This window comes from Dermacentor variabilis, chromosome 6 (genome assembly GCF_050947875.1).
Source record: "Dermacentor variabilis isolate Ectoservices chromosome 6, ASM5094787v1, whole genome shotgun sequence".
In the NCBI taxonomy this organism is placed as follows: Eukaryota; Metazoa; Arthropoda; class Arachnida; order Ixodida; family Ixodidae; genus Dermacentor; species Dermacentor variabilis.
Genome location: NC_134573.1, coordinates 79,854,803 through 79,862,854, shown reverse-complemented (window position 1 = coordinate 79,862,854; position 8,052 = coordinate 79,854,803). Strand labels below are relative to the sequence as shown.

Genomic DNA, 8,052 nt, shown 5'->3' with positions numbered 1-8,052 from the left:
ATTTTTTTTTCCGCCGCAAGTGTCCCACTACATACAAATGGCGCTAAGCCCCATGAACCGCCGATGAACCGCCATGTTTTGAAGGAAGCTTCGCTACCAGGTATATTTGCCTTGTTGAGTATTTCGAGGACGTGTCTCCTGTTTCTTGCGCTAAAGGTCCTGCATCAGGCATTAGTGCTGTTTATATACTTCTACATTTTTATCTCCTAATCAATACGCCATGTATATTAACGCGATAGCGTTAAGGAGCTCGTGTCGCAGAAAAGCCGGTGTCGTCGGCGTCGGTGTCGGCGTGCGCGGCGTTGGCCGTGAGCGATAAATCACGGCAGGCACTTCATAAATAAAAAAGCAACTTCCAAGATGGGCTGGGTGGGAATCGAACCAGGGTCTCCGGAGTGTGAGACGGAGACGTTACCGCTGAGCCACGAGTTCGATACTTCAAAGCGGTACAAAAGCGCCTCTAGTGAACGCGGTGTTGCCTTAGAAACTAGCTGTTTCTAAGGCTCAGGCGTGCGTCGCTTGCTCAGGCGCACATTTCGTTGTCGCGCCGAACGCTGCGTTGCTCGACGCTCACCGCGTCCGATGCGGGGCGCGTAGTCGCTGCGCCGTAGCCCATTGTCTTACACCCCTTGGCGGGTCGGCGGGAACGCTGTCGCGTTCCACTCTCGAAGGCGAAGCTTAAGCGTCCTCCAATTTTTTTCAGGGTCATAGCATACCTTAGTAATCGTTTTCATATTATTAGCACATATGTATTTTACGCATTTACACAATGACTGATAAATACAGCACATGATCGGAAATTATGAAAGCCGTAGTAATTGTTTTGGGGTCGTTCGTACGTTCATCAATTACCTGTGCTAATGTTGCATACTTTCTCACAATCCAATGACACATGCATTGTCTGTGTCTATTTTACCATAAAATAGTAACTATAAATTATGACGACTGACTACAGTCAACTTGAGCAGAGCTATCCACCGTACATATCTGGTACATGTAACCTAACTATAGGCGCATATTATTTCTCGGCTAGCTCAACGATGACACACATGAGAGGGCCTAAACACACGGCAATGCTTTTTCTCTCGCAAGTGAAATCACTTGATAGAATGCCGATTCCATCAGTTGCACTCAAGTATACATCATATACAGACGCGCTTGCCTACATCTAATATGGAAGAGACATGAACATCGTGAGTCAGCAATACGCATTTGGATATCGCCATTACGGAATGCATTTGACACGAGAGGCACATAGTTACAACGTCGAAGCGGAGAATGAAATAAACGCCGACGTATTGCTGATGTGCAGTTGAACTGTGGAACAAAATATTTTATAGGAGTAGAACTAACGCATATCCTATAGTATTACCATCGATACATTGAACAGAACTCTCAGAGTTCGTTTGTTCAGCTAACTCATTGCGAAAACCATACATTCTTTGTGATCCCTAAGTATGGCGTTTCTCCTGACCCACTTTCCTTGGACGAACGAGTTCTAATATTTCTTCTCATTGTAGTAGGTCTAGGCAAGTTGAAGTAACACGCTTTGCCCAAGCGTACAAAACACTTCCTCAGTTGCTCAATTATGCACTTTATTGCGTTCGATGTCGGCGTTGTCAAAATTAAACTTGAACCCCTTTCATCTTTTGTCGGTGCAGATTCACTTCTTGCGGCCGATTCCGTCAGTACCTCCAACAGCGCCGCCTAGAGCTGCAGCTTCATTCGGTGCCATGATGATCATAGCTGAAAAGGCAGAATGCGTTACAAGGATGAGTTCGCAACTTACGTCACCGTTCAATGGCGCACGCTTCTTTGTCATGAGAAATTTAGGCGTTATTTAAACGCATCAGTTTTAAAGCGGATATCTGTTGGAATAAGTAAACGAATGAGTTAATCAATATATTATGTTAAAATCACATTTCCATGATGCTAGGAGCGTAGTGGAAAAATGAGCAGAAACGCAAGATTGAGAGGTACCACGTCCGCAGTTTTTATGGCTGCGGCAACAACGTCAATATAAGTAACACAGGCGTCTTATAAAAAGTCTGTAGTCAGTATTCACAATTGCACTATTAATAAGTAATAACGAATTACCAGAGATAATTGAAGCTTCCATTTATCTAAAAAAAAGAAATGCACGACAAAAGTGCATTTCAAACAACCTCTTTACATCGTGAAAGGACATAGCAAGGAAAATGTGTATCAGTGCTAGCACTTAGCGCTCAGTACACTGGAATAACTGAGTACGAAAAACACAGCAGCAAAAAGGCAATAAAATGTGAGAAGTGTTTACAACCGAGACACAATAAAGTGGGGCTGATAAAAAGGAGTGCTCGTGTATTACAACTGAATTTGAAGCTGTACATTAGAGCGAATCATTCTCTAAAGTGCTATCAGATGTGCTAGGAAAAAACAGTTGCCTGTTTACGAGTACCCCCATTTTCTTCAGATGCTTTTTCATATATCACGATAGGCTATTACGGGATCTGTTGTATAAGACTTGCCGCGAACATTCTCAGCTTTATTGTCATTGATTTGGTGCGTTTTGAAATTCTTTGGTAATTGACCAGGTTAAATTCCCTATCATTAGAGCACACGCAACGAAAACGAAGGAGTGAAACGTAAGGACGTGATGACGGGCTGTAAAATTCATGAATCAACAAAACTTAGCCCAATTCAAAATTGCTCTATTGCACGTTCTGATTTAAGGCACGCCGTAGATGAGCACGGAGGAATATTTAGACCCCATGTGAACCTTTCACGAGCCTGTAATTTACGGGACACAGGCGTTCCTGGATTCGCCAGCATCGAAACGTGGCCACTGCCGTCGGGACTCCATCCTGCGACCTAGCGCATACGAGAGCAATACAATAGCCACTACGTCACCATGGTGAGTTATTTGGATGAGTATATCTCAAGACGACACCCTCGTAAAGACCATAATCATCACCACGGAAAGCAATAGCAGTTGTAATAATTAAATAACACCACGCATATGTATAACGAATTTGACCTAGTACACGCACCTATGGCAGCGGCCACAAAGGCGAGAAGGTCCATTCCCAATGCACGGTTCATCTTGTCTGGCGCTGGAGAAGAAAATGAGCACGTTGTTCTCAAAGACAAATAAAACATAAAAACAATAATGCCGCAGAAAAAGATACTCCACCAAATTCTCAGGTTTACCCTTATTTAACCACAGCTTTTTTTCGCTTTTCTCGAAGCATAAGTGAGAATAGAACGGAAAATGAGATTTGTCTTTATACTTCTAACATAAATTCAAGGTTGTGCAAGTAGCTTTCTTTCACTTTTCCAAGATATTATATCAATATAGAAAAGGTGCGTATGCAAGCAACAGCAATGACATTTTAGTATGAGAAATATTGAATGCGCTTTCACTTATTTATTTTATATTCCACTTAAAATTCCAAAGTGGACGTTGATCTGTAAGGAATTTAGATAAGTCTAGCAGAAATGTTACAACTAAGACAACTTTTGTGCAATTTTACTCTAACTGTGCTACAAAGTGCGTGGAGGTTTCTGCGAACATTTTCTGCGAGCTCTTCGGCATGATCGCATCTGAAACGCCCATGCATTTTTTTCATCGACTAAATTGTTTCCATCTCTCAATTTTGTCATCATCTAAAAGTGTACGCTAACGTTCCAATTTATAACATCTAAATTAAATCAACGGCAGTCTTTTGAACAGAAACAGTAGAACGACGTACTGTCCGTTTACCACATTCAGCCTCAACCACAGTTACACAGTTTGTTTTCATCCACGTAGTGCAGAAATACACACTGGAGAAATTGTGACCACTGCGCTTTCTCGAGGATAGTATTTAGGACAATCAGAATGTCGGGAGAAGGCTGACACGCGTAACAGCCTTAGCATCTGTCTTATTTCCACCTGCTAGCACCGTCATAGTAGGTGAAAGACATGTTTGAGCTGTTTAATTTTTAAGAAAGGGTGAGCCTGGAAGCCACTATATTGAAACGCAGGCTTTTTTCTGATGTAAAATGCTCTTGTGTTGAATGATGGCTGAAAAATAAAAGGAACTGAGTAAACAATAGTATAGTCATTCCCCAAGGGAATCTTCCAATCCGAATGTACGCACTTAAGCAAACCATGGGTAACAAGCTTACAATTTGCCCTACTACATAGCTGCATAATCTATATCTTAAGGTAGAAGCCTACAGAGCCCCTTACTCACCTGTACTTGTACGACAAGCCTTCGACAATGTTGGCAGAAATGGTTGGTTTAATGGAAGGTCCCCTCAGTGGGCCTTAAATACTAGGAAGAATTGTTCAGGTATCTCCATTACAGTAAGTGTGACAAGCAAAAGACAGCGTAATTAAAGCTGAAACTCAACATTCGTGATAGGTTTCACTCAAAGCTTCATTTTATTTTCATGGAGAGCCTTTCAGATGCAGCTAATGTTGTAACAAGTAATTGTAAGAAAATAAGGAAAGCTTTCTGTGTTGATCGATTACAGGCATTTTCACTCTCCCTTTCATTTTATCCCTCTCTTGCTTCAGTAATTGAAAACTACCAGAGTAATGAGAAAATTTCTTTTGCTACATCACCTAACCTTAGCACGAAACACTAACACCTGTACAAAATGGCCGTCGTGCAAGCAACTTTAGAAAAAAAATTGGCTTTCAAGAATGCGCCTGTTTTAATGAAGCGGATTGAACTGTCCGGATCACGCCCTCTCATTCCAAAGAAGAATTTCATTATTAGATGACGCGAAGCTAACCAGTTGTCTATTTCAGGAAACTGCATAAACCTGGTTTATACACATGGCAGACTTCAAATAGGGAGCTAGATACCTTTCGCACACACGTGTTCGATCAAGACACTTAAAAAGAATGTGCTCAAGAAAAAAAAAAGAATAACCGAGAATATATTTCTATAGGAATAACATTCTTTAGATACTTCTGCTGTTCTTAGCGTGTCCATCTATCTAAACTCTTCTTCACCACTATCTATCTATCTATCTATCTATCTATCTATCTATCTATCTATCTATCTATCTATCTATCTATCTATCTATCTATCTATCTATCTATCTATCTATCTATTTATCTATCTATCTATCTATCTATCTATCTATCTATCTATCTATCTATCTATCTATCTATATCTATCTATCTATCTATCTATCTTTATATCTATCTATCTATCTATCTATCTATCTATCTATCTATCTATCTATCTATCTATCTATCTATCTATCTATCTATCTATCTATTTCGCTGTTTACACTGATCTACAGGACCAAGTGGTGTACCTACTGGGGCCACTACGTTTTGGCTCCTGGTAGTGATTAGTTGTGGCTGTTGCTTTGTCATTATTCCAGATTCCGCATATCGTGCTCTGGTCGTGCCGCCGTCACGGTTTCTGCCACAATCTAGTCACCCAAAGTACTTGATAGTTTTAGCCACTTGACATAGGCTTGTACTAGCGATGCCGAGATCTTCATTGGATCGCTATATTTTCAGCTTTGTAATCCAGCACTTACCATGCTGTCATCGCGACGTTATATTTATCAGACAGTCGTCATGCAGTCCAAGTTACGCTACTATAGTGATGCCGTCGTTGTCGTTCAATCATCCTCATTCCTATTTTGTGATCCGACTCTCGTCAGTGTGTCGTTGACACGCCTTGTACTCAGCCCCAGTGGTCCAGGTTGAGGATTAGTTTGAGCCGCTAGGATTCTTTTTGGAATCGTGATGGCGTCGTATCCAACGTATCCGCCAACGTCCCGGCTTTCTCACAGGCTAAAGTCAGCTCGTCGTCTTGACGCTGTCGTTTTATCGTTGTTAGCACTTCAGCTACGTCAACCCATTGCCAATATGCCTTCACCGTCATACGGCTTTAGTCATACTTTCTTCGTCATTGTTTTCTTATTTACCATCGCAATGGAACAACTATGATACGGTTCTCTTGCCGTCATTGTCAGATAGTCAATATCAGGGGTGCTATGCAGGATGCGCCGAGTTTGGCGAAACTCGGGATCTTCACGAACTCTGGCGACACCCCAAGATGAAAGCACAAATGGTACCGAGACACAGTTTATCTTTCGACAAGCCTCCAGTTTCATTGGTTTATCTAGATTCCCCCTGGGTGGCTATCATTGCTTGGGCGTTGCCTTCTGGGCGGTCGACAAACTGGGGCTCACGTGATCATACCGTCGGTGCATGGTCGTGCCTTCTTTCACTTGTTTGTCGTTCCACCGAGTGCATTACACGCACAAGCGAGTTATAAAACAAATGCATTTAGTACGATATTATTAGTTACTTTAACGTTGTTTAAAAGCATTTTAACGCTTACAAGATGTACACTGAATGTGCATTCGACTAATTTGTAATTTAGTACGCTTCGCATTATACCACGAGGGAACGCTGTGGTGGCGTCATCACATACATTCATCGAGCGAGCATGGCGGCTAAGCATCGGAGAGGCCCAGTGTAAACAAACTCGTACAGTGCGCGACGTAGTGATCAGGCTCGACAATGACCATTATTTCTTGGATAGTTCTGTTCCTCCGTGAGCAATCTTTCCGTGCACCCCGAAAGAGTGCCAATAGCTTTGGCGATTTTACAGATCGCAACGCGCACCTACTGCTCACGGCACAATCCTGAACAAAACCCTTATCCGGTGCTGCTTCTGTCAGTGCGCTGAGTTCCTCCACTCTGCGTGACTGCGATCGTTACGAATATTGCATAGTGTGTGCAAAAGGAAGACAGCCGATATAGCTACGATGCGACAAGGAGGTGGTGCCGAAGATGGATTTCGCAACCAACACAGTGAAGGAGACATCGACAAGCTGCAGATAAGTATACTTCTACTGTTTCATATTTAGCAGAATAACAGTGCACGGATTAAGTCACTTTCGTAGTAACGAACTGAATGTCCAGCAGTTTAAAAAAGGCATTGAGAACCAATGAGTGTTCGTGCTTTTACGTGCAAGTGGGCCCGCGAAAATATGGTATAGATGAAGGTAACCTTCACTAACTTGGTGAGGCAACAGAAATTCATGAGTGACATTAAGCTAGCAAAATTTATGGAAGAGTATCTTTATCCAAGTGAAATATCAATAGCAAGTACTGATATAAAGCAGGAAACTTATAAAAAAATTTCATGGGTTGAACAGCACATGGTAGGCATTACCGAATTGTGATCGCCACGTTACCAATATCCTTCAAAATGTTTAGAAACATTGCATTCTACCGGTTATGCAATATGGGACATAAACCTGGAGGTTAACTAAGAAACTTGAGAAGTCGAGGACTGTGCAGAAAGCGAAGTAACAAAAATTGTTGGATATAGCATTAAGGCAGAAAGACAGTGGCGTAGTAAACCGTGGCAACTGATATGCCAGTTGAGATTAAGAAAAAAAAATGGAATCGGCGGGCAGGCCATGCACGTCTTCAATCACTTGTTGCCAATTTATAACAGGTGATTACATAAGCGTGACAGAATGAATGTCAAGGAGAGAGAACTGCAGCCGAGGATGGTAGAAATTGCATAATGAGACAAAAATATGATGTTTGTAGGCATATGATGCAATCGGCTCGCATAAGACGGGATTGTAGAGAGCGGCATTGGTTTTGCAGTGAACAAAAATAGGTTTGTGGTGCTTACAGTAGAGACTCGTGAATGTGCGAGGACACCTCAGCTGTTGGCACACTAATAAACATTACAATTGGCTCTGAAAAAAACAACCCGTTATGAAAAATAAAGCAACGTTGTCCCGACAAATTGTGTTATTATGCATACACTAAAGGCTTCCACAGTTAAGCGCATTTAGTACCAATAGTGCAATGAGCATTTTTCTTTGTAAATAATGGTTTATATGCGGTTGATTCATTCCAACAATCCACTTTTTTTTGCAGCAAAACATTCTGCTGCTGGAGGCACTCAACCGCCTGGTGGCAGTAGGCGAGCGCCAGGCACGTGCTCTTGAGAGTGTCAAGGTCCAGAGTGCTGCTCTGCAACAGTAGGATCAGCGCCCTCACTGCTTTCCAGTCGAAACCCCAGA

At 42.1% G+C, this 8,052-nt stretch overlaps 1 long non-coding RNA gene across 1 annotated transcript; it reads right to left on the bottom strand.

The window, feature by feature from the left end:
• Positions 1-1,586: 1,586 nt before the first annotated feature.
• LOC142584239 (uncharacterized) lies at positions 1,587-4,291 on the bottom strand. Its single transcript, XR_012828738.1, has 3 exons — positions 4,218-4,291; positions 3,030-3,092; positions 1,587-1,746 (listed from the first exon to the last, which is right to left on the bottom strand). It is a non-coding gene; the product is annotated as an uncharacterized LOC142584239 (long non-coding RNA).
• Positions 4,292-8,052: the final 3,761 nt, after the last annotated feature.